The 27,228-nt window shown below is 43.2% G+C and overlaps 1 protein-coding gene across 11 annotated transcripts in view; it reads right to left on the bottom strand.

Annotated features, from left to right (window-relative positions):
- The window catches only part of LOC135109235 (putative neural-cadherin 2), a 312,599-nt gene that overhangs the window by 144,963 nt on the left and 140,408 nt on the right, over positions 1–27,228 (bottom strand). For 4 of the 11 annotated variants that reach the window (XM_064020468.1, XM_064020469.1, XM_064020467.1 and 1 more), the window contains one exon: positions 15,712–15,769. The gene's annotated coding sequence lies outside the window, so the exon portion shown is untranslated. Of the gene's footprint in view, positions 1–15,711; positions 15,770–21,777; positions 21,873–27,228 lie in introns of those variants that run through there. The other 7 variants (XR_010272615.1, XR_010272616.1, XM_064020470.1 and 4 more) reach the window with 4 other exon arrangements.

A 27,228-nucleotide genomic window follows, 5' to 3' on the forward strand; every position in this document is an offset into this window, starting at 1 on the left:
GGCCACACACACACACACGCTGCTGAATGATGAATAACTGAATAAGTGAATAAGTTAAGGCTATGAGATACGACCCAGCATAAGTCAGACATCGTTACCTTACAACAAAAGACTTTATAATTTTTCGTTTTTTTTTCTTTTCTTTCTTTTTTTTATCTGTTCATTTATTTATGTATTGTTCTGCTTGTGTAAACATTTCATCATATCATATCACATCATGTTGCCTTTGTCATGTCCAAAGTTTGAGTGTTTTCTAAAATTCATCTCAACCTTTATTTCCAGCATCTCAATTTTAAACTCAAGAAAAACGATACACAATTTCCTCTCAATTTACCAAGGAATATAAAAGTTACTTCGGCGTTTGTTTCTTCTTCTTCTTCTTCTTCTTCTTCTTCTTCTTCTTCTTCTTCTTCTTCTTCCTTTTCTTCTTCTCCTTCTTCTTCTTCTTCCTCTTCTTCCTCTTCCTCTCCTTCTTCCACCTCTTCCTCCTCATCCTCCTTTATGCTCTCAAATTCGATGCAGTTTTCCAATACAACATGACACCATTCCTTTTTTCCGGGTGGGCGGGGAGGAGCCTTCTTTTGTACTATCCTGTCTCTCTCACTAATAGAATAGTTACCCAAACAGCCTTGTAAGAACATCAGGATCTGTTGCTGTTTGGACTTCCTTTGTATTCCTCCTTCTCTTCTTCTTTCATGAAGGTGAGTACAATCTGTCATTTTCTCGTCAGTTCTCAAGAGTTCTGGTAGAGGAGCTTCATTGCCGGTCTTCTCTACTCCCTGAGCCCCTCACATCCGCTTCCCACGTCGTCTAGCGGATCATGTCTCGCTATTGCCTTCAGCATTCTACAGGGATTAGACCAGTAAGCCGATGCAGTCTTCGGTAACTAAACAGGTCTTCGCGTTCAGTGCTTCAGTGTACTCTGCTCTTCTATCTTAGTTTGTATGTTGTTATTTTGCTTTTATGGTTAAATTAGTTTCGTATTTTTCTTCATTGTTGTAGTTGTTTTCTTACTTTTTCTTCGTTTGCTTCTCCTTGTCCTAGTTTCGTTTTCTCTCCTCCTCCTCCCTCTCGTTCTCTTCCTCCCCCCTCCTCCTCCTCCTCATCTTTAAATTCTTATTGCCCCCCTGTTCCCCCCCCAAAAAAAAAAGACACATTAAATTTACCAGTATTTTAAGCTCACTATTTTTTTTTTCGAGGAAAGAATTTGATAACTAACGAAATCACCAACATTTACCACATGGAATTCCCCTTCTGTCAGTCTTTCTGGGCCGCACGTCAATGAAGTTTTTACACGCCATATCAAATTACACAACAAAAACATAATATTACCACTAACCTTAACCATAAGAAGAAAAACAGCAAAAATAGTAAAGAAAAAGGGTGAACGTCTGAGGTCTGAGAAGTGCACGTGGCTTGGGGCGAAAGACACACATCAGTCATTTACAAAGCCTACAGCACGTATGAGAGGAGAGAAAGAAGAGAGCAGAAGGACGGAGGGAGGAAGGGACGTGAATTGTGCAGCAGTGTGGTGAGTGAGGCGGGAGTCCCTTAGGGCGTCTGGACCAGAACCAAGAAGAGAAACGGATGACTTGTTAAAAAAGAATGAAAAGGGAAGTCGGATTGAGGAAGCAAGTTGAGGGGGAGACCGTGTGATATAGCAAAAGGAAGAAAAAGAAAAAAAACATATGAAAAGAAAAGCGTGTGAGGAGAACCGTGAAAGAGAACTGAGGGGAATGTGAGAGGCAGGGCTGGGGGACATGGAAGGACAAAGATACAAGTAACTGGGAGTTTATTTCTGTAGTGGAGTGTCCCTTTAACAAACAGTTCAGCCGTAAATGAGGCGTCAGAAAATACTGCACTCTACTCCCTCTTTTGATCACTCCTGGCCACACTTAGTTTCGTTTGTACAGCTTCTCTCTTAATGAGCCACACTCTTCTCCACAGTCTTTCATGTTTTCCCTCTGGTCTGCTGGTAATATCCGTAGAAAACCTGATGACTGACAGACTCTAAGCACTCCTAGTTACACCATCTCGTCACATCTGAATGCACAGTCCCGGTCATAAGTCTTGAAATGTGCCATACTCCTTCCCACAGTCTTTCATGCTTTTCTTCAATGTTTCTAACTTAAACTGCTGTGATCACTTATGTAATCAAAAATTTTCCAGGCGAATATTTTGAATTTTCGTGGCGCGTTTCCTTTCAGATGTGTTTCAGTGATCACTGGCCATTTTTTCCTTTCACCGCGAGAGCCAGGGAGGCGATGACAAGGCCCTACATTTAATTTTTTTGTGAGATGTGGGAGATATCTGGCAACCCTCATAACTCGCCGGGCAGAAAGCCAACACTCCACATAATAGAAACCGTAAAGGTGGAAGAGAAAACGGAGGTTGTAGAGGCAGACTAAAAAGTAAAAAGTTTTGGATCTTGTTTAAGGCCTTTGATATGCTGATAATAAAAGTAGAAACTAGAAAAAATAAACCTAACTTTCACATGGGCAACATTCTTCGCACCCACGTTTAAAGAGACCAGGGTTCAGGAAACGAGGTCACCAAGTCAGTGGACTCCTCGCAGAAAGATATCAGTGAGAATAGATTATCGAGACCCACTGAGTATAACGATCTCCGGGATTTGCAATATCACTGACACTCGCGGCGGCGTCAGGTGTTCACTTTCAGATTACGAACCCCGCTTTCTTTGTCTGCGAGTCAGCCAGGTGGCCATGACTACATATTATAAGAGGGAGCATCCTGGCCGCCACAATGGGAGGTGTAACACTCGCTGACTTATACCAATGTCGCCTTTCTTTCCTTCCAAGGTTACCAGGACCTCGTTGTCACTTGGCAAACGCAATGGGTTGACTTTACAGATGTTTGGTGCAGTCTGGGACATTTAGGTTCATGTTAAAGGGATTTCCTGATCACAGCGTCACCTCCAGCCCTCGAATGTAATGCAGAGGGACAGAGGGGTCGTGTGTCAGCCTCCCTGTGTGTTCCTTGGTAGCAGGCTGATTCTGTGGATGTCTGGCGCAGGTTGACGAGTAAGGGACGTTTCCTGATCACAGCCAAACCTCCAGTCTTCAAATGCAATGCAGAGGGGCAGAGGGATCGTGTATCAGCCTCCCTCTGTATTTCTACATATTCCTAATGATTCTATGGATGTCTGGCACAGTCTAAGGCATTTTAAAATATTCAAATCAACATCACTTCCCTTTGAGCTTAGAATCTCTAGCTAGGTTTGATATTTTAAAAAGAAAACGGAGGATTCTCAAAAAGTGTGTATATGTTGGGGAATAGTTTGTCTGGCGGCGCTGCCTGAGCCACGCGTGTCTGCCTGCCGTTGTGTAGCGGGGAGAGGAAGCAAGGTCACCTCTGGCAGGAACGTGAATTAATTTATACATCTAATGTTTACTGTTGAGTTTTCCTCGAGTTTTAATCTCTCGTTGATAAAAAAAAAAAAAAAAAAAACATGTAAGAAATCAAGAATAGTCTTTATTTCTTTACACAACCAGCAACGTCACATAAAACACAGTGTACATATTGGTTACTCAACACTTTCATTGTGTGTGTGTGTGTGTGTGTGTGTGTGTGTGTGTGTGTGTGTGTGCTCCATTTTCCGTTCATTTCAACGTAACGGGGAGTATATAGGAAAACGTTATTCTGTCCAGAGTGTCACCAGAGCGTTCTATCCTCGTCTGTTGTAATGGGGGTGGCATGTGAATGACTGCTGACCCAGGGGCGTGCAGGGGTCACAGCTCGTCATGGCTCGTCACAGCTCGTCACGGCTGGTTTACCCCCCTCCCACACTGTCTGGCTGGTGTCTGTACTGAGAAGGAGGCTGGGAAAGAGGAGGTTCAGGGAGGAGGCTGGAGAAGAGGAGGTTCAAGGAGGAGGAGGCTGGGAAAGTGGAGATTTAGGGAGGAGGAGGAGGCTGGGGAAGAGGATGTTCAGGGAGGAGGAGGCCGGGGAAGAGGAGGTACAGGGAGGAGGAGACTAAGGAAGAGGAGGTTCAGAGAGGAGATACACAGACAGTCATCTCTAGTTATGCGTGTCTTTGATGCTTACTAATGTTATGTATTAGTTTATCCACCGCTACACACACACACACACACACACACACACACACACACACACACACACAGAATAATTTCTCTAATCCTCATACCAGAGCACACAAAAGCCTCGCCGCGTCACTTCCAGCATTCCAGTCTCGCTTCAGTGTTTGCTGAGACAACCCACTAGGCGCCCTGAAGGTTTGCAGGCGTATGTGTCTCATCAATGTTATTCATGACTAACGAAGGAACACAGCAAGGGCGTGACGGTGTAACATGGAAAGGGGGTGAGAGGGAATAAGAGCTAGTCATGGGTTATATTCTGTATCGTTCTGTGGTATCATTAGAACTAGCGGTTTGTAATTAATCTATCATCCTCATCACATACTCTTGTTAAACGTAAACTAATCTCATCGTTGCTTCCCTGAGCGTCTGTCACTATTATCATGTTCAAGGACCAGAGATGATCGGTCAGGTTCTCAAAGGTGTTTTTTTTTTTATTCAAGGTGGAAAGTTGGTTACTATCTCTTGAAAACATCCTTGAAAATTCATTTCCTGCAGCCAATTTCTGCTCTCATGATGACAACTTTCAAGGGCACAATTATCAGTCAGATTCTCATTTTTTTTTTTTCGTATTCAAGGTGTTGTGTTATTTATCACCAGAAAATGCCTTTGATTAATGGTATTCTGAAATAGTTTGTACTTTCATTAGGACATTTTTAAGGGCCGCAGAGATGATTAGCCAAGTTCCTAAAGGTGTTTATCGTATTGAAGATGCATTCTTACTAAACTGTCACTAAAAAAAAAAAAAAAAGAAAAAAAAGAACCATGAAAAACCTCAATACCAACCACTTCAGCCCGTTAAAACAACTAGTCGAGAAGAGCCGAAATGGATAGAAACATTGGTCCGGGTTCGGTGCTCCTGTCGCCAGCCTCAAAAATCGTGTGGTCATGTCCGGGTCACAAAAGCGGCCATCACGCCAGAGTGTTTGCCCAACGACATTTTCTCCAATAGTCGACGTGTTGAGAAAACCGACTGGTCCCAACCACCAAACAGGCTTCGATCACGGTAGGAACATTTTGCCGAAAATTTTACCCCTTCTCGTCTTTATATTTTGGTTGAACGAAGTAAAAAAAGAGAGAGAAATAATATTAATAGTCCGGGTATGAAGGCCGCGTGACGGAGGCTGGAACCTTCATTAAAAGTTACGGCGATACGATCTCGTCAGCGGGCAGGTACCTCCTTAAAGGGGAAATCAGTAATACGGTGCTGGCATCCTCCCCGCACCACACACCGTCCCGTCAGCCAGCCAGCCACCACCAGGCATCCTCCCCACACCACACACCGCCCCGCCAGCCAGCCAGCCACCACCAGGTATCCTCCACGCGCCACACACCGCCCGGCCAGATGATATACAGGGCAAGTCACTCCAGTCGCAGCTTTTACTGAGTGGCGATATATCAAAATTATTATACGTCTAGGAGTGAAAGAGTTTGATGTGAGTGATGTGAAGGCCCTGTCAGATCGGTTGCATGAGCTCAACAGGTGCGGCAAACGAGGCTGTGAGAAGCACTTAATGACCCAGACGCGCGTGCTCCCCGCCGGTCAGCGAGGCAACCCGGGGCACACCAAGTCTGTTCGCAAATTTTCAGGTGCTGTGTCTGGCTAATTCTTACAGGTGCCTAATGGAGTCCTCAGGAGTGTTTCCATGTTTCATGTGAGAGTTTAGTAAATGTTCTGGATCTTCAGTGGGAAAACACGAGTGAACATGTCTGTCGTCTTTGAAAATAGTCTTCATGATTTCAGAGCGTTAAAGATTATGCATGTCTCTCTTTCTGTTTAGCGTCAGGTTTTCTTGTAATATATTCTGCGGTTGGACAGTCAATGACATCCCTCCGTATACGTACACTTTTTGTCTTGAAGCATCTCCTTTGTCTCCAGAATGACCTTCCTGATAAGCAACCCTGATTTTTCGGTTGAGGAGTCTAGGTTCTCATGTTCACATGGGGCCACTGTTCCTCGCTAATTTTTTTTTTCATTAGGGCTCTGTCTTCTGCCTCCTCACCACTCAACTCTCTCTCTCTCTCTCTCTCTCTCTCTCTCTCTCTCTCTCTCTCTCTCTCTCTCTCTCTCTCTCTATCATCTAGGCAACCCTTCCACTACTTATTCGTTTTCTTTCAAAGTTTAAGAATACCAGCCATACTTACATCATTCTACCTCCTGATGTAATCTGTGCTGGGGGCGGAACGGGTGGAGCGTCAGGCGTTCAGTTAACTATGCACTTAGTATTACAACCTGCGTGGTGGCCAGGTGCACACACACGAGGCTGCACGACGGCCAGCCCGGGTTAGTATTGAGGTGTCGTATCCAGCCAGACACACGTTGCTCAGCGCTGTGCTTTGAACCCTACACTGTGAAACTCTTTCCCCCGTCCACGCCGAAGCTTGAGGTAATTAGAATAGCTCCACTGGACAAATGCGCAGAAATTTAACGAGGATTTTTCAATTTTTCGTTAGTCTTCTGTCTTGTCTTTTCAACTTCGATCTGTGACGGATGACTCATGACTAAAATATAAAGTCTTTAGTGCATGCATTCGTTCCTTCATCCTGTTTGACATAAAAACGTGGATTATTAAGTTGCCGTTAGTTTTCCGTTGCCGTGTCTTCTTTTCTTTCGATCTGTGACGGGTGACTGATAACTAAAATATTAACTCTTTCCTCGGATTTCATTCTTGCATTCGGTCCTTCATTCAGCATGACATAAAAACGTGGATTACTTAAGTTTTCAGCTAGTTTTCCATCGCTGTGTCTTTCTTCTTTCGATCTGTAACAGGTGACTGATGAATGCAACATGATCTATTTTCACAGACTGGTGCTGGCCATACATTCGATTCTTCAATGTATCTTTTACATTAAATTTGAGTTGTATCTGAATAGTTTCGGCCTCAAAAAAGACTAGCCTTCTCATTATCATTCACTGCTGTAACTCACGATGTTTATTAATGGTTAAGAATAGGTGTTTAAATGCTCCAAATGTTTACAAACCCAACGTGGATTTTAAAAATTTTCTTGTCTTTCGTTGCCGTGTCCTTCCTTCTATCTGTAAAGAGTGACTGATGGCCGCAATATGATCCCTTTCCTCACACACATACATCCAGGCCTTCATTCTGCTTGACAACCCCACGCCTCCTCTCCCCTGCGTCGCTTAATACCAACTTCATCAACTTTTGCGTCAGAGTCGTGCATCAAAAATGAACACTGTCCCTTTTTGCGTTCTCCTCACAGCAACCCCGGCATCCTCAGGTGGCTTAACTATATTTCTCATCAGCAAAATGTTGGGGTGAGTGGACAGACTACACCAGTTTCATATTAAATTTCATACTCGTCTATTATCATCTCAGTTCCCCGCAGTGTTTTCAGAATATATGAGTGGAACATTTCTTAGTTTATTTACGTATTTCTCTTTATTTACTTGCATTGTGGATGGTTTTATGGAGACAAATGATGTTAACTTGGTAATATTGAGCTGAGAGAGAGAGAGAGAGAGAGAGAGAGAGAGAGAGAGAGAGAGAGAGAGAGAGAGAGAGAGAGAGAGAGAGAGAGAGAGAGAGAGAGAGAGAGAGAGAGAGAGAGAGAGAGAGAGAATTTTCAAGAGTCCTGCGGGGGGCGAGGGGGCTGCCGAGTTGGAGGCACAGAAGTGACTACCCGGCAGTCACCGTCCCCTTCCTGTCCTCGAATATGAAATCAGCAGCTGTCACAAGATGACTCTGAACAGAAACGACAGCCTCTCTCTCTCTCTCTCTCTCTCTCTCTCTCTCTCTCTCTCTCTCTCCTCTCTCTCTCTCTCTCTCTCTCTCTCTCTGGGCTATAAAAGACTAGCCACAGTTGCTTTTCACTGTTATATTTTCATTATTATTTACAAGGTATGTTAGTAATTATGAATAAATGTTTAAATGCTTTCTCTCTCTCCTCTCTCTCTCTCTCTCTCTCTCTCTCTCTCTCTCTCTCTCTCTCTCTCTCTCTCCTAGCCAGCAGCGCCATTTAGGATGTAATGAGGCGGTGCACTGTTCACCACTCCCGGCAAACTTCCCGACGAAAGGTCTTCGCCTCAAGGGTCGCTTAACAATTTGCCTTCTCATAACAGGCAAACTAGTGCACGCATCGCCACCACGGGACTTGTATGCACGCCATCCCTCACTTAACATTCCGGAGGGGAAGCTGCGACATCATCCCCTTGTGAGGAAATACTTATAATGCTTGAAAATTATTCGGTTATCTTATCCTGTTAACCCTTTCACTGGGTAAATCATGTTTCCCGTAAGCATACACAAGTTTTTTAGAGATTTGTTTTTGTACATCAGACTTTTGAATGATCTTATAGCTTTTAAAATCGAAAAAAAAAAAAAACATTAGCATCATATTCTTTCTCTCTCTATTCAGTGTGACCATGCAAACTATTTCTTAGAGTGCTCTGAATGTTTACAAAGGTCGATCATAGCAGTAAAAGAGACAAAAATTACCTGTCTCTATGTAGTGTTCCCGTCTTGAGGTACGGTTGCCCAAAGAAGTGATGCTGTATTGTACAAAATATTTCAGCCAAAGAAAAGAAAAGAAAAGAAAAGAAGCATTATCAGATGAAAACCTCAAGCTTTCACATCCCCATTTATTTATTTATTTATTTATTTTATTTTCTTTTTATGTAAGTGAAGGTTAGGTTAGATTAGGGTTAGGTTTAGATTAGGTTAGGGACACTGGCTAAGGGTGTTATAATTCGGCAGGTTAAAAAAAAAACCTCACTGAAGTTGCCAGTCTTACTATGCAGAAGTTCAGTAATTCATACACTAAATCTCTCTACACAACTGACGAGTCTTTCATGAGACAAGACGACTTAGATTTAAAGGCAAACGTTGACAAAGTGGAAGTTAATTTAGTATGACATGTGCAAGAACTTCTGACCCTGACTGTACTATGAATGGAGGACTTGACTAAACTCTTAACAATCGACGAGACTTTCACCAGACAAGGAGACTTAAATTTAAACAAAAACGTGAAAACAACAAAAGTCAGTGTGGTGTGTGCAAGAACTTCTGACCCTGACTGTACTAAGTGGATGCCTTCACCTGACGCCTGCACGATGCATCACTTTAATAATAGCACGGAGAGACGCCCACAATAGATTTCCAGGTACATGGGAAAGAGGGAGAGGTAAGAGGGAGCGTCTATGTATATAAAAGCTATTGGTCTCCACCTTATTCCTCCTCCTCCACGTGCCTCTCCTCTGTCGTCCATTCCAGTCATCCTCCAAACCAAACCATAGCACACCACTTGACCCAACTTTTTTTCCTTCTTGAGTCATTTAATTCTCACTGATCAATTGTAGTTATGAATTAGTCAGTCAGTCAGTCAGTCAGTCTCTCTCTCTCTCTCTCTCTCTCTCTCTCTCTCTCTCTCCTCTCTCTCTCCTCCTCTCTCTCTCCTCTCCTCTCTCTCTCTCTCTCTCTCCTCTCCTCTCTCTCCTCTCTCTCTCTCTCCTCTCTCTCTTCAGGTCAATGCAATAATTACACATTCTTTTGAGGGAGTTATTTTTATTCTTTTCATTCTGTTTTTTTGTCCTTACTTATGTCTGTCTGTCTGTCTGTCTGTGTCTGTCTGTCTGTCTGCCTCTGCTCCTCCCATACCCCACCTCTCTCTCTCTCTCTCTCTCTCTCTCTCTCTCTCTCTCTCTCTCTCTCTCTCTCTCTCTCTCTCTCTCTCTCTCCATCAAAATGCAAATTCACTGCCACCCCTCGAAGGTGCAGGGTTTAGAGACATCAAATTGGGTCGCAGCTCTGCAAGTAGCCTTCCTGCCTCGCTTCCCTTTGTACCAGATTAACACATTCGCTGCTTTCCTCGCCTGTCACTTTCCTTCACCTTCCTCTTTACCGCTTCCTTGTCCGCGCCGTGTACCGCTCCAGGAACCGTGTGCAATAGGGGGAGACTTGCATGCAGTAGTGACGTGTTTCCCTCCCTTTTTCTTCTGCTTCCCCGCCGCCTGCGAATGATTACAGAGGGCGCGAGGGGCAGAAAGGAAAGGCGGTCTGGCAAACAAACTTGAAGGAGCGTGTCAATAGAAGCCGTAGTGGGGTGTGTGTTTTCTTTTAATCTCGTTCTGATTTGCCGCGCATTCTCCTCTGCTTCAGATCGGGAAATGAGAGAGAGAGAGAGAGAGAGAGAGAGAGAGAGAGAGAGAGGAGAGAGAGAGAGAAGGAGAGAGAAGAGAGAGAGAGAGAGAGAGAGAGAGGAGAGAGAGAGAGAGAGAGAGAAACAACCAGTCAACCAGAGGAACACAAATAACCAATCAAACAGACAAACAAACAGACGGACACAGATCAAATTACAGGTAGATTACCCTAGAACACATCCCCAAATCAGCATCTGGTTGAAATTTAATCGCAGTAACGCTCCAATAAGCCGAGAGATTCATTTAGCAATCACTCATCCGCCTAGTCCACGGGGAAACCACCTTAACCCAACCTGACCTGATACCAAACACTGTGGTATACAAACGTGTACATTCCACCAACGGTACATACGCTGAAACTAGGAAGCAATGGTATATTTAAGCTTTTTTTTTTTTTTTTTCGAAGAGACTTAATGGAGGATGAGGTAGAAAGTAGAATCAAGAGAACATATGATTACATGTTTTGCTGTTTGGTAATAATCACTAAAAAAACATCGCTAAGAGTTTCTAGAGGGAAGCTTCACACACACCCACGCACAAGGCCCCACCATCAAGAATCTATAAAGGTAACACACACACACACACACACACACACACACACACACACACACACACACCAAAGCCCGGCCATCAAGAGCTGCGGCAGTGAGAGATAAAACAAGACTCAGCAGAATTTCCCAGACCTTAAATAAACTGTCGGATAAAAGGCGCGCGATGAAGGAGACTTAAACAGCTGTTTGGGGGGAGGAAGAGGGACACAACCCACACACTGTTATTATAGAGGTAAAATGAATTATACATCTCCCAAGTCGAGGAGAAAAATGAAAAAGAGTCTATCAGGGGAAACAAGAGAAGCCTTTTTTTTGAGTTTAATACGCTTGGTGAGTGAAATATAGAGAAATGTGTCCATATTAAGAGAGAGAGAGAGAGAGAGAGAGAGAGAGAGAGAGAGAGAGAGAGAGAGAGAGAGACTGCACTAATCTGGTTCCCTGCTGCATGACTGTCGCCTTATTGCCGAAAACTCCGCTGCTTCAGACTTGACATGGAGACGCAGCTTCCATATATCTTTCCCAGGCTCAACTGAAAAGAGACCTGGTTTAATTTTGCTCCCAGCGGCACAAAAGCTTCACAGAAATCATTAGTTATGCTCGCTCAACTTTCCATTTTCTTTAAACTTGCCATTTTCTTTAAACTTGCCATTTTCTTCCTGGAATTGCTGCACGTTTTTCGTTCGAGTTGTATTATTATTATTATTTTTAAACAAACTCAAGTCAAAGTCCTGAGCTCAGAATTCGTGATATGTGAAAATAGTAATAAATTAATAAATAAATAAGTATAAATAAATAAATCAGCAGTTTCCTTTTTCTTTTCAATTTGGACGACAGTGTTGCTGGATCTGTTTCACCTAAAACTTAAACTAACCTAACATGAAACAAAATTCTGACGCCTAACGTGAATACAGAAAAAAAGCAGTTTACTCTCCTCTTTGCTGTCACTACTCTGCAATTGAAACGACATTCCCGCTGCCTCTGTTCCCTCTACAACCTAACCTAGCATAAAACTCCTAACATGACTCCTAGCATGAAAAAAATAAGCATTTTTCTATACCTCTTCTTTGCTACAATCACTCTTCAGTCAACGCCACACTGTTGCTGCCTCTGTCCCCTATAAAACATTACATAACATAACATGACAAAGCTTTTGACGCCTAGCATGAGAGCAGGAAAAAGGCAGTTTGCTACACTTTTTCTCTGCTACCACCGCTCTTCAATCCAGACCACACTGTTGCTGCCTCTTGTCCCTCTAAAGCTGCACTCTTCCCTCACTCTCGTTCCTCCCGAGTTCTCACCTCTCAACTATTCTCATGTGTGTGTGCGTCGCCTGCATCCATCTCAGCCACGCAGCCACGAGTGGAGGTCCCGACAAAAAGGACCCAGAGAAGATTCATCCTCTTATCGTGCCGCCGCTAGTTTTGCCATGACTTCATTCCTCGACTCCAGAATTCAGTGATATTTCAGCCATAAGTTTTAGTCTTCGTCTACATATGGATTGACTCGTATACTAAAATATTGTCATGAGTTTTATAGATCCATGAATAAACTTTCAGCTGAAGTGTGACTGTCTGAATTCCTGAGTTCTTTACCGCTGCCAAGTGACTGTATGAGTGTTTTGAGGGCACCAAGAAAAGAGAGAAGCTGTATATCACCTAAGTTGTCTGGTGTTTGGGTGAAGGAGAGGTTGGGGAGGCGAAATAATGCTGGCTTAACACGTGAACACCATACCTGATTGTGTTGATCCAAGTTTGTCCTCTTGAATAACACAGCGGCTGACTCCATTACTCTCAGCACGCCCACCTACCCTCTTACACACACACACACACACACACACACACTTTCATACATAAACACACATGCTAAGTCTATTACTCTCAAGAGACACACCTGACCTCTCACCGATACCCACACCCACACACACCAAGTCAGTCCTCGTCACACCAGCTGGCGACGAAGGCAAAGCATCAGCACTTCACATTCGCGCTCTGCAAGTTGAGATTGGTTCTTGAATTTTCATTAGATGGGATTTTCCAGCAGGACCAATACTGTCGTGGGTCACGTTGGGCAGGAGCGGTCCCCGGGTTAGGAGTCCCGTTTTGAGGACGTCGGTCTTGCTCCAACATTATGGGCAGTGGTAAAGTAAGTCCAGTCAACCCCGCTGCAATTTATCACGGCAGGAATCCTCTCTATTCAACTCCAGACGCGCCCTGCACCTGCCGCTCCGGAGCACAAATGGTGGCAGCGCTGTTCCGAACATTTCCAAGCTTTTAAAACTGTTATCACTCTTACAGCTGTTGTGTAATGGCAGCTTGTAACGCTTTAATTTACGAGAGTTCACACGATACAAAAAGGGCATTAAGGAAAACGCAGCAATGGAAAGTTTGTGCTCCATTAATCAGGAGTTAAATATAGTCTTGATGCCAGGTCGCTTTATCATCCAGAGTCACACCCTTGCCTCGCCTCGCCTCGCCTCGCCACCGACGCAAGGCCATCCCTGCCACGCCACCCTGTTTCCCTCCTCACCCCTATCACACTACTACCTCGCCACCGCTGTCTAACTTTCCCCAGCTTATCTAACCCTGCCTCACCACACCTGCTTCGCTACGTCTACCTCGTTACTCCTTGCTGCTTCATCCCCTGTCTAACTAACCTTGTCACAGTACACCTACCTTCCTGTCTCTGTCTAGCTTTCTCTCACACTTTATCCCTTCTCATCCTACTATGCTTCACCATAAGTATTTCATCATTCCTGCTTCGCTAGTTCTACCTCGTCACTCCTCCACTCCTGTAAAATCACTCGTACGTAACCATCGCCAGCCACCAATCTTTCTAATGCGAGAGTTAACCAGTATTCTCAATCATTAATCTCTCTTTCTGGTAAACTCTCGAACTTCCTGACTACTTCTGTATTTCCTCCTTGTTATAACGAACGCATTCAAGAGGGAGGTTTCAAGACACTTATTCTCCAATTTCCGATGATCCTTTTTGACCTCTGTTTAGGGACTGTTATACTAGTAGGACTTGTTTTTTCAGAAATTTGTGCTGCCCTTGGCCAGTGCTTCTCTTACATAAAAAAAAAAGGAAATAAAAGAAAACCTTATACCCTCTCAGTCTTTACCCTGTGTCGTCTTGCATCCCCGCCAGGCCACCGTCCTCACCCACCGCCCCCAGCACCCCCCCGGCATGCCTCTAGTCCTACTCTTCTTACTCTACCCAGATTTTTTTTGTACGCGCGAAGCTGAAAACTGTGAGAAATATATAACAGATTAAGAAACTTTTCTCTTAACAACTTTTATGAGGTCGTTTCCAAAAAGATGTCACTAATGCGGCCATGTTCCCAAAAAACTCTCTAGACATGAGTCCTGAAATGTGCAATTAAAGTTAGTAGAAATGGGAGAGAGAGGAGAGAAAGTGTCGCACCTTCCTCGCGCTGCCCTGGGACGAGCTGCAGGGACTTGCGCGGAGGGTTTTGGAAGGTGTGGGAGGCTGTGAGGTCGTACAAGGGGAGGAGCTGGTATGAGAACAGCAAGTTTTGAATAAATGGAGGCTCGCACTAATTGCTGTGATGCTGAAGCCTTCGATGCGAGAATCAGTGTGAAAAATGAGTTCCCTAACGAAATGATTTTTGCATAATGACGTGGGGGCGTGGCGGGGGCAAGGACGCGCGTGTGTGTGTGTGTGAGGATGTATCGTAAAGGTCAAATTCATTACTTTTTGATAGCTGAATCTGCAATATTTCCTCCTCTCCCAACAGCCTCATTTTAGTAATTGTTAAAGCTCGGCAGCTGCAGAAAATGTGGAAAAGGCACATACATCAAACCTAAATGATCGATAACTTCGTGCTTAACATCTTTTATGTGAGAGGGGCTCTGGCCTAGGGCAAAAAAAGCCCACGGAGGTGCCAGTTTCTATATCAGGTTACTAACGACTCCAGTGAAATCTCAGCTCATTTAACCATCTCACACACCTTAGTTACCTATATCACACCACACAGTCATACACACAACGGCGCATGTGGAAGGAAAGAACAGGAAGACATCTTGAGTGGACGATAAGGAAAGCAATGATAGATGGCGAGAGAGGCATAAGGCATAAGTGGAGCAAGAGGAGGAGGAAGGAAGCATCGATGGAGGTGAACCGTGGGATAGGAGAGTAGGAGGGGAAAAAAAAGGCCTGACTGAAGAGATGGAGTGGAGGAGGTAGGAAGTGTGAGTAGGGAGGAAAGGAAGCGTAGATGGAGAATAACTGGTTGAAGGGCGAAGAGAGGGAAGAAGATATAGATGCCAGGATAGAGAATATGGGAAGCACTGGTGGTAGAGGAAAGGAGGGAAACACAGTGGAGGGAGTAGAGGCGGGGAGCGAGGCCTTGGTGGGGGAAAGAGTTGAATAGAGTGTTATTCTCTGGGCACGGAACCAAATGGCTGCGGGGAAGAGAGCAAATTTACGATCATGGAGGAACTAAAAATTTTCCGTGACTGCCTCAAAACAAACTAACTCCGCGGCGGGCGATGAGAGAACCCACAATCGCCTCCCCACACTCCCCACACTCCCCGCCGCTACCTCGCCCCTCGCCTGGACGCACCAAAGCACTGACAGCTGAAGAAAACGGATTCCAGAACTCTCCTTTTCTTTACAAAGCGTCGCATACTGGTCTCTCTCTCTCTCTCTCTCTCTCTCTCTCTCTCTCTCTCTCTCTCTCTCTCTCTCAATCCACACATCAACGGGGAAACATGCAGATAAGATACTTATAATTATCTTCTCAAGAATTCTGTTGGAACTTTTACTGCAAGCTTCCTCTCCCTTACTCCTCTCACTTAATACGCCTTCCCTACCTCCCTAAGGTCCCTTCCCCCTGTCTTGCCGTAGAATACTGACAGGCACTCACCGTCGCCGTCTGAGAAGGTCGCAGGATTAGGGCACCGCCAGGAAACCTCTTGAGAAGTCTGCAGGAGAGAAAAAAAAACCACTTAATTGATATCCTAAGGTGATTATTTGCATTTAAAGACTGATAGGTGGCCCAGAAACTTCCACCCTTGTTAGTTTGCACCAGGCAGGCTCTAGAGAGCTATTACCTGGTCAATTTGTAGCAGAGAAGGGAGAGAAAGAGGGAATGACAGAGAAAAGATGAAGAGGTGGGATTGCGTTAGAACTGCAAAGGATGGGAGTCACAGAGGAAGATGCAAGGGATAGAAACAACTGGGGGAGACTCGTACATGGCGCCAACTGCTGACTCTACGGAAACAGCGAAATGAAAAAGAAGAAACGCTAAGAGACTGATGAGTGTGCGATAAATTCTGAACCATGAGTGACGCCCAGGAAAAGGCTAACAAGGAAAAAGACCCCTATATAGCAACAAATTTAGCTTAAAGACAAAAAAAAACATTAAGAAACTGACTTAAATGCGTGAAAAGGTATAAACAAAGAGTGAAGCCCTTGAAAAAGCTAGCAAGACACACCGATCCCTTACAGAAACGGATCAAACCTGAGGACAAAGAGACAACGACGCCCTGCTGAAGAACTGCACCCCCTGACACAAGACATGAAGCACAGTACCTTACACGTGAGTACCAAACAATTCCCAGGTCCCATGGTAATTAAGGGGCATTAAATCTTTCGTCACTGCATTAAACTTGAAGAACATCACCAGCAGATTTCCAGAATTCCTGTGCCATCTTTCCGCCACGCTTGTCATCCCTTTTATGTTTTTTGTCTCCCTTACGCTGAGCTGCATTCCTTTGTTTTCAGCTTCATCAGGTCGCTCACCAGGGGTCTTACTCTTAAACGCTTTGTTCTCTCGTCGCCACTGTCTTCAAAGGCCGCAGTAATTATTAACAGAGTTCTCAAGGGTGTTTTTTATTTTCTCACTGACTATGTAGAATCACTGTTAAAATATGACTGGAATCACGAGAGCATCCTTGAAAACGAGCAACTTTAATCAGAACCTGTTAGAAGTTGCACTCATTACCACTTTTTTTTTCTTTTTTTCTTTTAAAGACCACAGGAATCATCAGTCGTATTCTCAACGGTGTTTATCTAAAGTGTATTAAATCTCCCGTCATTGCAGTGAGCATTAAACTAGAAGGACATCAGCGGCAGATTTCCAGTCACTAGTTAGTCACTAGCAACAAAGAACCGCTGTTGAAGTATCACTAGAATCACGGAAACACCCTTGAAAATCACACAGTAACTTTAATTAGATCCTGTTAGAAGTTGCTGAGATGAGACACAGAAACGTTTGAGAATATGGACCACAGAACCAGCGGACGACACCTGAACTGCACACACACCCAGTCTTTTCCTCCGTGTGTGACCCCTTGTGATAAAACTCTACCGTTATGTATTAAGGAGCTAAACTTTCCATTTGTAAACCACTGTTACACTCCTCACAGAAACCTAACGCTATAATGAAGTGTTACGATGCTTTAAATACAACTTACTACCCAACTCAATGTAAAATACTAGAACATCATGAAATAGAAGTGACTGCGTGTATTTCTCTCTCTCTCTCTCTCTCTCTCTCTCTCTCTCTCTCTCTCTCTCTCTCTCTCTCTCTCTCTCTCTCCCTCTCTCTCTCTCTCTTTCTTCCTTCGTCCCTAAGGCAGTGTTTATTTTCTGCATTTTCCCAGCAATCGACAAGCATGACCTAACAATTGAGCCTTCGAGATGGTAACAATTGCCGCCCCGTGGAAAGTTTCTAATTGAATGACACCCCTGGAGGGCACGAGGCGGACAAGGTGGCAGGGGAGGGAAGAAGCACCTCGCGCCACTGACAGCACAACAGATAGAGGTGCGGGAGGGAAGGACTTTATGAACTTCGCCTCCTGTTCCCCACGATCGGCAGGGAAGCAAAGAGCGGTAGTAACGTCAGCACAGATGAAATTGTCGCCCCATATACTCTAAAGATACGGATACGGTTTCATTTCGGCTTACCGGCTTTATAGGTTACTGATATGTTTTATAGGTTAGTGACATGCCAAAAAGAAATCTTCACCGGCTGTATAAATTATTAATATGCTCAAATAAATCTCCATGAGCCTTATAGGTTATTGATATCCCTCACTTCCAAGAGTCACCCTTAATGCATTTTCTTGATAGATCGAGACAGCCGTAGCGTAAGAAACATTTTAAGCATATCTGACATTTATCAATGGCCAGACAAGTGTGTTACGATCATGTTAGGTGTTGAATTAAGGCCAGGCAAAGTAGAGTACGAATGAATACCTAGTACTTAAAATGATATTAAGAAGCCAGTATTAGTAAGGTATCATAGGAATCACAAAAGATACAAAACAGAAAACTAATAAAAATATGAAAAATGTAGTATCGATAGTATAGAAAAAGGAATAATGTAAACAAAATCGTGGTGTGATGCTTTCTTTTGCGCTGAGTAACTGAGAAGAAAGCTGAAGACGCGCAAAGAAATAAGAGACTTCAGAGTTCAAGGTGAGATAGCATGCAGAATTTTACATCAAACAGGACTCTGACGTCTTACCAATCTCCCAAGACGCCCCGATGCCGCCCCTGGACCCTCGCCCCTCCGGATGTTCGCTCCCTGAATACAGAGGGTCAGGACTGCCAGCGTTCCCCCTCATACTTAAGACATGTCACGGTGCAGGTCAGGTGTTCCTCCTAAAATTGACTGCGAGCTTTTCTCAACTCGCCTTCCTCACTTCCCTCTTGATATAATTAATATAATTAGTTACTTTGCCTACACTTACACTTTACAATACAAAATCCATTATTAATCTTTTAACTATAAGGAGGACTATGTTACTTCATTTTAGTATTCGTAATGAACTGTACTGATGAAAGATGACAACAAACACGAGAAAAAGCTTTACTAAATACTGGATAACGCATTTTCCAGTAGAAGTTATCTTTCAAAATCATAGTCTAATCTTACACAAGACTATTACAGTATTAATTGGAGAAGCCATAACACGTATATATCCTCTCTCATGCACAATAGCGTTCTAGTTTCTCTAATACTGCAGCTAGTGTAGGGAAGTGTAATTAAGTCCTGATGATCTGTTACTGCTTATATTTCACTTGTTTCCATTTATATTTTTGCATGAATACTAGGGTTAGGTTAGGTTAAGTTAGGTTAAGTCAGGTCAGGTAAGGTTGGGTTAGGTTAGGTTAGGTTAGGTTAAGTCAGGTCAGGTAAGGTTGGGTTAGGTTAGGTTAGGTTAAGTCAGGTCAGGTAAGGTTGGGTTAGGTTAGGTTAGGTTAGGTTAAGTCAGGTCAGGTAAGGTTGGGTTGGGTTAGGTTAGGTTAGGTTAGGTTAGGTTAAGTCAGGTCAGGTAAGGTTGGGTTGGGTTAGGTTAGGTTAAGTCAGGTCAGGTAAGGTTGGATTAGGTTAGGTTAGGTTAGGTTAGGTTAAGTCAGGTCAGGTTAGGTTAGGTTAGGTTAGGTTGGGTTAAGTCAGATCAGGTAAGGTTGGGTTAGGTTAAGTTAGGTTAGGTTAGGTTAAGTCAGGTCAGGTAAGGTTGGGTTAGGTTAAGTTAGGTTAAGTCAGGTCAGATAAGGTTGGGTTAAGTTAAGTTAGGTTAGTTTAGGTTGAAATTCACTTATTTTAACTTGTATTTTGAACTGATTCACAGACAAATTTCAAAGTTCATATAGTCACGAGTTGTCAAAGTAAATAGGGATATAACTGTAGTGCAAAAGTGAGTATGGATGATCTACAAGTCTCCTGTTTGCCAAGTCCTGGATTAATAAAACCTCGCAGCCAGTTCCCATCACCCTCCTCCCTTTTCTCGTTGGTAATTCCCAGACAAGCTCACCCGGTCTTCCATTACAGGATATTGCAATGAAGTGAGACTATTATATTCATTCAATAAAATAGTTTCAGCTTTGTAGAGGGGAATGTTCCGGTCATGTACAGGAATAGACGTATATATGGAGATCAAATTATGCACTGAAACGAACCGAGCACTGCAACGCCCTCTCTGTTATTTCCTTCCCAGATTCTGATTTCTGTACGTGTCAAGGAGAATTGTCGAGGGGAAAAGGAAACAAAATAATGAAGAAAAAATAATAATGAATACAGTCTGCTTAACCTCCCACTTTCTCTCCATTGTTTTTCTTATGTGCGTTTCTCATTTTGCAGGTGTTAAGTGAACTGACCAAGGGGAGAAGGAAAGAAAATTATGAACAAAATAAATGCACCTTGTTTAATTTACCTCCTCCCGCTCCATCATTTTCTTTCCCGTTTCTCCCTCCTTCTACGTGTGGAGGAGACTGGCTAGGAAGAAAATAATAAAAATAAGAAAAAAGATTAATAAACCTCACGCAACTTACTGCTCCCAAAAGAATCAGAATCAATCGGAACTTGGCCAATCAAATTCGGACATTTGTTCTTATGAGTGTGAGAATATGAGGAATGAAGAAAAGATTACGTGTACTTTTACCGCAAGACGCAAGGTGGTGATGTGTTAATGTTACGATGATGACGTGATAATATGCAATAACTACCCCATAAAATATTCGTCGCTCATTAATCAATCTATTTACTGTTATTTGGTACATTTGCCACTAATCACAAACCACTCTGGGACATCTCTTCTCGTTCTATCGCCACCTCCAAACATTATACTGGCTAGAAATTGCGAAATCTATTCTTTTTCATTCCTTTATTTCTTCCAAGTGTTTATAAAGACTTCATATCTTGTTTTTAGAGGTGTGAATTCTTGCATATCGCTGTGAAAGTGTTAATCAGTATACGAATAGGAACTTAACAACAGTACATAACACTTAAGACGCAGAAGTGATGGCAGTTTGATAGGATTAATCTCATTTTCCGCAACTAATAGTGAATTTGTGCCAGGGGTTAAAGTTCCAATAATTTGTTAGGTTCATTTGCTTCCCCCGTGGACCAGTAGTAGATATGATTCTCCCCTCCTTCCCACCTCTCTCTCTCTCTCTCTCTCTCTCTCTCTCTCTCTCTCTCAACACCCTTCCTCCCCTATAGTAATTTTCATTTTATGCACAAGGGAGGAAGACCAAAGAGCAAAAAACAAATCCAGAAAAAGGCAGGTCCGTTCATTGTGTCTCCCATAAAAGAAAACGAAGAATAATAAAGAAGATCCTATTCAAATATCGAGGTGCCTTTTCATTTTTTCTCATTGGTCGATCCTGTTACATTTTCTCTATGTATTATTCGTCCCTTTTTCTATTCCACTTTTTTTTTGTCAGTGTTAAGTGAATATAGGACTGTTTCTCCTATATGTAAAAAAAAAAAAGTTTTCTAAAATAACACACACAAAAAAGACAGCTTAGATTTGAGGGCGCATTTTCATTTTCTCCTTGATCCATTTCTTTATACTTATTTGTGTTACATTTTGCCATTTCTCTATTCCATAAGTGTGTGTGTGTGTGTGTGTGTGTGAATGCTAAATGGCTGTCAGTAGTTCTAGGCAGGCATTAGTTTCGGTGACTACTCGAGGCCAGCTAACCACACCTCCAATATACCAGAGTTGTACTGTTCTGCTAGTTTTCCCATTCTTGCACAAAGCTGCGAAACTTGTCTACCACCATGACACACAAAACAGATGTAAATGTCCGGGCTGCACAAAATAAATGACCGTGTTGATTGTCTTGACGCGGCTGGCTACACAACACACGTCCGTCCCCGTAATTAAAGACCGCACGATGACAGCAAAGTATCACAAAGGGAAGGAGAGTCACTATTTAAAAACCTTACCCTATAAAATAACATTAACAACACTAATAAGACACGCTAACTATCGCATGCTGGTAAACGACGAACCAGCGAACCAGTGAAGCAATGAAGCAGTGAGATTTCGAAAAGAGTCATGAACACTGAACCCACGCGGCCCTTCACTTCCTAAACCCCAAGAGGCAGAAACATTACAGGTGTCTTAAGTAATATTACCCCCTTAAACACCTCCCTTCTGGTGCTCCCCGCTGCCTCGCTCTCATCACTTACCGGGAGCGTCTGTTCGAGAGGCCGGGACGAGGCAGCATCCACCCGCGCACCACCAACGCCACGCAAACACTGAGATCCAGCTGGTGGTTGCCGAGGACGAGAGTCGAGACCGTACTCCCTCCCTTCCCTTGTCTCTTTCTCCCATCTCCTCTCTTGTTCCTCTGCCTGTCTCACCATATGTCCTACCTGTCCTACCTGTCCTCCCAACCATCCAACAAACTTGCTACATCCTGCATCTATATTTAATTTACTATTTCCTTCTTTCAGACTTCGCATCTTTCTGTTTTTCTTTCTCTCACTTCTTCATTATTTTCTGTCCCGTTTTTCCTTATTCTAGACATTCTATATCCTTCCTACACTTCCTACATCCTTCACTTAATTTTATTCTTTATTTTCATCTCTTTCAGCCTTCATCTCCTTCTCATCTTCTTGTCATCAGCTGTCTATCTTTTCTTGTTCTTCCTGCCTGCTCTCCCAGCCATTCTGTATCCTTGCTCCATCCTTCATCTTCTTTCATCCACTATTTTCTTTTCTTCCAAACTTCATATCTTTTTCACATTCTTTCTATCACCTCACCTGTCCTTCTTCTCTTGCCTCACTTCTCATTTGAGATACTCGTATCTTACACCTTGCTATATCCTTGAACTCATTTCATTCGCTTCTTCCTTTTCCTTCCCAGTCTTCACATCCCTCCATCATCTACCATTCCTCTCCCTCCCCTGACCTTCCCCCCATACGCATCCTTACCCATCCCCTTCACCTTTCCCTAACAACTCAGACCTTAAACATTTCCCATCACTCCCTTCCTATATTAGCCACCTCCCACGAGAGATGTCTTTTCTCACTCTCCCTCAGGTAGCAGTGACGTCAGGGTACCAAGACTCACCCTGGAACCCTGAACCCTTGCTGGATCCTGGGGAGTGAGGGGTGGTGGCAGGTGCGTGTATGCTGAGGTCCCCTGATGCTCAAGGGAAATTTATGTGAAGGTCAGCCATGTCGGTCACTTATTGGATTAACTCGCTCATCCCCTTCCCTGTCCGGTGCAAGTCTTGGGTCGTGGTATTTTACTCGTTATGGGAGGATTACTGAGGGAAAAATATGGATTGGGTCTGAAAACTAGTGAAATGACAATATGTGTTTGCATATTTTTTTTTTTTTTCCATACGCAAGGGAGGAAGAACCCGAGGACAAAAGGGTAGCTAAAATCAGGGAAAAGAGGCCGTTGATTATGTTTCCTGTAAAAGAAAAAGAAAAAAAAGAGTACAAAAAAAAAGTCAGTTCAGGAATCTCTGACTACTAAATGAGAAGAATAATACAAAATTGTTCACCACTGGAAGCTCTTCTCTTCAACGATCCAACGATTAATGTACTGCTGCTGGAAAGAAAAAAAAAAGTACTAAAGATGAACCATTTTAGAAATCGACAACACTCACAAAAATATTAAAATAAATCACGAAGAAGACTTAAATACAAAACTGAATAAGGAACCTCTTTCTTCAACATATCTATTGGTGCTGGAAAGAAAAGGAGCACAAACGACGAGCTCATTCAGAAATCCACGGCTATTACAAGGTGAGTTAAATAAATCATGGCAAAGACTAATACAAAATCGATTATCACTGGAACTTCGCTTTGCAAGGAAGTGTATTGGTGGTGGAAGGCTGCCTGAGCTTCACGCCGAGAGAGGCACCAGTAATTCCCTTGTCGTGGGTGGCTGTGGGACGCCTGTAGGGATGACAATGCGCGTATGGACTAACACTTGCAGAGGTTGTGGTAATTGTGGCGGGAAGAGTGTGGTGTGTGGTGTGTGGCTTGAAAATCATGGTAACATCCTGTAGAATCTGAAAAAAAGCGAAATAGCATGTACTGATACGTTTAAGAATGCGATCTAAGACCACCACCACCACCACCCAGACGCAAAAGCCTGTTAAACTATCACAAGAAACACTAAACTACTCTTGAAAAGCCATAACAACATCCATTACACACTATTAAGAAACATTATAACACCAAAACCTTAAAGAACTGAACCCCGGAACACACACACACACACCACGACCACCTCCACCACCACCACTACCCACAGCTGCCTCCGCTCCGCCCCTCACATAGCGCCTTTAATAATCTGGCGCGAGGGAAGGTCTCCGTTTGACACTCATGGCCCGGGCTATTACGGTTTCCTCTGCTTGGTGTTCCCCTTGAGTGTTTGCTGGTTTACCCTCAAGGAGCGCGGCTGGGTGGGTGGGTGGGAGGCTAGATGCAGTTGGATCCTCCTGACCATTTCTATCTAGAGTAAAGGAAGTTGGTTGTAGCAAAAAGTAGAAGTACCCTGTTTGGTTGTACCGTGTTTGGTTGTAGTAGTTGGGGATTGTTAGTAGTGGTGATGTGATTGTTAGATGTAGAATTACTGCAGAGAGAGAGAGAGAGAGAGAGAGAGAGAGAGAGAGAGAGAGAGAGAGAGAGAGAGAGAGAGTACCCGTTTGGTGGTAATGGTTATATAGATTGCGACTGAAGTGATAATATGTAATTTCTAACTGCTAGAATTACCGCAGAGAGAGAGAGAGAGAGAGAGAGAGTACAACATACAGCCCATCACTCATGCATTCACAATATCGTCCCATCATTAATACACACAAGCGACAAAGTTTAGCCACAAGGAACACTTCGCGTTTTCTGTGCATCACTTCACGTGTCCACAAAAGCCTGAAGCGGAGGAGGAGGAGGAGAGAGGAAATACATTGTGTGGCTCTCAACAAATACAAAGAAAACGGAAGAATGATCGCTGTTTGGTCCCACTGACACCTCCACCAAGTGTGTGTGTGTGTGTGTAGAGTAATGAAAACATCCTTCCTTTTCGTTGCTCTCATTTTCTATTGCATTTTCCGTCCTTGCTAGTCCGTTTTCTTTCTAGTTTTCAGCTGGTACTAATATAAACTAATGTAATAAGATGACTGGGCCTTGATCACTGTTTTTGCATCACTCGTGCGCATCATCAGTAACTAATGAATGGTTACTTTCATCAATTAACAGGTTATTGAATTATGAAGTGCACTGCTGATCAAACAAATACAGGAACTATCGCAGAGTTTGTTTCTGAGTTAATTATACTGTCTAAAATCCTGTGTGTGTGTGTGTGTGTGTGTGTGTGTGTGTGTGTGTGTGTGTGTGTGTGTGTGATATTCTAAATATTTTTCCCTCTTTTCAGACTATAAGATACAAGTAATTTGCTGCTGTTATAAGATTTTTTGACGTTTTTTTCTGGACTGGTATTTCTTTTGTACTAAATTATCTATCTACCTTTGTGTGTGTGTGTGTGTGTGTGTGTGTGTGTGTGTGTGTGTGTGTGTGTGTGTGTGTGTGTGTACTGGCTCCCGGCGTGATACGTGATGGCTTTTCTTTTTCCTCTTGACACAAAAGATTGGCAGCAGCATGAGGTTACTACAGAATATTATCTTTCCCAAGTTTTTTTTTTTTTTTTTTTTTTGAGTGTGCAGTGGTTGGCGAACCTTCGAGGGAATTGTGAGTCTGGCTGACCTCTGATCGCTGTGCACGTGTCAAGGTGTCTACCCGTACGTCCCTCTCCTCCACGCCCTTGTCAGCTTCCATATGCCTTGGGAAAGCAACTGTGGCCTGAAGTTATCTTTTATAAATGATAGCAATAAACAATAGTTACATTCTAAATTCCACTGATAGTCTTTTATGTCGATACATATTCTTTAAATGATGTTATAAATTATACTTGCTATCTCTCTGGGAAATATATTGAATTTACCTCTTACACACAAATAATTATAAGAATAACACTCTCTAAATCCAATTGAGATTATCTTCTATAACTGAGTAATTAATATAAATGAAGCTGAGTATAAATAAGATTCCAAAACCACACTGAGAAATATAATAGTTTCACGTGAAGAGAATGACTTCTTTACGTAAAAAAAAAAAAGTGAATAAAACTTTAAGGAGTGTCTTTTATGGTTATTTTGTTAAGCTAACGAGGCAGAGTTTCATGAGCAGCCAGCCTCGCATATTCTCTTGGTGCTTGGTAGACGCATGAACCGCATTCCTAAGTGTTTCGGCGTTCTGTCTCTTACAGGCTGTATCTGACGTTATGGCTTTTAAGGTTTCTTTCGTGAATCTAGAGATGGTTTAACATAAATTCTTCATTACTGATATGGAAAACATCCTTGAAACTCCGAGTAATCATCTCCGTGGCCTGTGAAACAAAATCTAATACCATTAACAGAAACAACATATCTGAGAATCCGAATTTCGAAGGTGCTTTCACGAATCTAGTCATAGTTTAACAAAAGTTCTATATTGTTGATAGTAAGAACATCCCTGAGAACCGGACTAAACATCTGTGTGACCTTTAACAACAGTCTTACTGAGAGAGGGAAGCGTTTCAAGAATATAAGCCAAGGTGTAACACTGCCAGACATCACTGGGGTTCCGCTCGCTCTCCTTCCCCCCTCCCTCACCTCTCCTGCCTCCGCTGCTCTCCTCGCCCAAATTATTTCACAAGGGAGTATCAAGTTACCTCCTGAAGTAAATTTACTCTGCTTTTCGGAACTTCTTTACAATTTTTCTTCACGGGGCGGCACCTGCGCGGTATTTTTCTTCGTCTTATTTCCAGGCGGCGTGTCTCACTTTCGCGTAGTTAAGGCTCGGCGCTAATTAACACCTCCCGGAGCCTCGCGAAATAAAGCGGATCATCCTTGGGCCGTCAAACTTTGGGCTAAGCTTGGGAGTTGCGGCAATCCTGTAAATCTGCGACACGAGACGGAACATGCTGCGGGTGTGAGGGTGTCAGGTATCGATCACAGGTCTGGTAGTGGAGGAATAAATCAAACTGTCGTGAGAAGCGAGAATATAAGCGACAAAGGGTCGTGTTCCTTTATAATTAAATCCTTCTAGAAACCTGTGACGTGAGATTGAGTTTTGCTGTTAGCGTGAGGTTGTCCTGCCATGCATCACTCAGTGTAAGTACTGGCGGAAGATTAATGGGTCAAAACGTCCTGAGATGTGGGAATGTAAGCGAGAAAAACTCATATTCTTACAAAAACCAGTCCCTAAAAAAATTAAGTTTAAAATATCACAAGGACTATGGAAACACTTCAAAACATATTATGTCATTTAGTACAACTTGTTAAATTTAGTCTAGGTGAGGTATGGAAACGTTTAAGAACATAAGCCCTAACCTAACCTTAACTTAAGTTTAAAATATCACTAGAACCATGAAGACACTTGAAACTTTTAATACGTGTTAAAATTAGTCTACTAGGTGAGGTATGGAGGAATATGGAGTATTGAGGAGTATAAGCTCTAACCTAACCTAACTTAATCTTCTCCTAAGCTAAGCTAACCTAACTTAACCTGACCTAACGCCATCAGTGTCTCCCTATTCCCGCGTTGAGGAAGTCCGCTGCAGACGTGGCGCGGCTAATGAAG

This window comes from Scylla paramamosain, chromosome 18, assembly GCF_035594125.1.
Source record: "Scylla paramamosain isolate STU-SP2022 chromosome 18, ASM3559412v1, whole genome shotgun sequence".
Taxonomy (NCBI): Eukaryota; Metazoa; Arthropoda; class Malacostraca; order Decapoda; family Portunidae; genus Scylla; species Scylla paramamosain.